This window comes from Cryptomeria japonica, chromosome 6 (assembly GCF_030272615.1).
Source record: "Cryptomeria japonica chromosome 6, Sugi_1.0, whole genome shotgun sequence".
Taxonomy (NCBI): Eukaryota; Viridiplantae; Streptophyta; class Pinopsida; order Cupressales; family Cupressaceae; genus Cryptomeria; species Cryptomeria japonica.
This window is the reverse complement of record NC_081410.1, coordinates 144579557-144582181: the sequence shown is the minus strand read 5'-3', so window position 1 is coordinate 144582181 and position 2625 is coordinate 144579557.

Genomic DNA, 2625 nt, shown 5'->3' with positions numbered 1-2625 from the left:
CTGGCAAAGATCCTATGACAACCGGTTTAGTCCATTCAAAATGGAAAAGGTAACAAATGTTATGTGTACCTTTTGCAATAAAATTGGTCATGTGGCTATGAACTATAGAAAAAGAACAAGAAGAGGAAATGCAGGACCCTAGAGATCATCTGGTATGGTATGTTACCACTGCAACAAATCGGGGCACCTGGCAAAGTTTTGCAGAACAAGAAACAACAAACCGGTCAACTCTATCAAGGATCAGAAAGGCAAGCAAAAAATTGATGTTGAGGAAACAAGAGAAGATATGAACTGGACTTGGAAAAAGAAAAGCGTTGAATTGCCTGTAGAGGAAATCATTCCTTCACCTAGTGAAGAGAATCTAGCACCGGTGACATAAGCCTGTCTAATACGGCTAAGGGGAGCGTAACAGTAAAACATTTTTGGACCCCTTTTGTAAAATATGCGGGAAAGAATCTTTTTGAATTTTGAATTTTGGTGACTTTTTGTTGACGTGTTAATTAACCGGTATTTCACTTAAGCAGTGAAATTAGGGTTTGTAACCTAAAAGTGTGAGCATTTATTGCAGTTGGTAAAATGGATAAAAATAAGTTTTACCTTATCATTTTTACCCTAACCCTTTCAAAAATAAATTGAAGTGATTGCAGAGCAGGGAAAGATTGTCTTGGTGTGAATTGGAAAATTGCTTTGTGATTAAGAGAAATCAAGTTGAATCGGAATTTACAGAGAAGTGAACAAGAGTGCATTTGAATAGTTCAACCGGGAAACAGAGCGACGTGGAAGATCTAAAGGCAGAAGAAATTATGTTTTATAATGCATTGTCGCAAGTCCTAAGTGGTGTTGTGATCAAAGGTGATTTGTCCAACTATATAGATTGCAAAATTGAAGATTTGGGAACTCTTCACATCTATACTCAGCTGAAATCACTCTGTAATAAGGACAAAAAGATTGAAGCTAAATATGCTAGGGTTTTTTAAAAAGGATTCCATAATGCCACCTACTTTCTTGAATATTTTGAGGAAGATCACATTAGAATAATCTTGAGTCGAGTCCACAGAGAGAATATGTATCTGGAAAGGACTCACACAATTACCAAGGAAGCTATTAGGGTTGTAATGGGTTATTGCTCAACCATTGAAGTTCCTGAGCTGACGAAAATTTCAAAAGTCACTGTCTTCAAGTTAACCGGTTCTACCTCTGATAGGCGTGTTTTTTCTATCAACAATATTAGAGATCCTACGGTGAAACTTGCAACAATGGTGATAGGCTACCAAGTATTTTACTCCAGTAGACTCAACAGTGTTCCATCCGCAACAATTCATACAACACATAGAATGATAATTGATAATGAAGACTATGATATTTGTGAAGCTATCAGAGTCCAGCTATTTCAAAAATTGAAATCCATCAAGAAGGATAATTCTCAGAAGTTCAAGTTTGGTCAGCTGTTAGCTGGGTTATTTTTCTACTTTCAAAACTTTATATCGGGTATAGGTGACGTTGAATGGTCCAAAGAACAACCGGTCAATGCTTAGATCAAGAACAACATAAAGGTTGTGAAGAATACCTTTTCAGCTACCACCAACAGTTACTTTAATGAATTCTAGAAGAAGATGAGCTTGAGAATGAGGATACCTGAAGATGTGGTAAAACACTTTGAAAAAGACATAGTCTTCACGGTTACCACTAACTTTTGCTTGATGCAAGTAATAGAACCTAGAGAGGAAGAGATGGAAGATATGAGCTACGAGGTCAATCATGACTTACTGGTTGGCTATGCTAATACTCTGTTAGCATCACCTAAAGACAAAAAGAAAGGAAAATTGGACATCTTAGCAGTCCAAGCTGCACCTACTGAAACCGATACTGAACCTGTAGCAAAAGCAAAAGGAAAGCAAAAGAAAAGTGATGAAAAATCTCCTGTGAAGAAAACAAAAGGGTGATTCAGAGTGTGCTAACCAAGAAGGAACCAACACCTAAAATATCTGAGAAGAAGGAGAGTGCACCAAAGAAAAGGAATAGGAAACTAATTTTGCAACCAGAGTCTGAGAGTACAGATTCTAAAGAAGAACCTAAGAAGGAGAAGGCAACTGACAGAACACCTAAGAAGGTAAAAGTAGTGCCAAAGGCAACTACGCGATTAGATATTGCCACCTACAAACCTGACACAATATTTGAGAGAACAATGAAGTCATTAGGAAGAAACAGGTTTGACAATGTTAAAGAACATTATGATTATTTTACTGAAGATGAGCAGAAGCAAATACTCCAATAGGTAATAACCTTGTTAAGTCACTACAGTAGATTTTTGCATGATTTAGAGAAAGATATTTCAGTCTCTTTGTATAATACTTTGTTAGATAAATGGGAAGAAGCCATTCAGTTAGAAAAGAAGATTATTAATGACGTATTTGTACAATATTTTCCCACATTATCATCAGATGGAATTAGTGCTTTAATTGAGGAATACAAAGCATATTTTGATTTTAAAATGAGGAGATTGAAGCTTCTTAATGGAAAAAGGGCAGTTATTGAGTCAGAAACTCACCAACTAGCCTGTGTAATCAAACAAAGGGAAGATAACATCCACTCTGTCAATAAGGATGAAACTACAGATGATGTTTC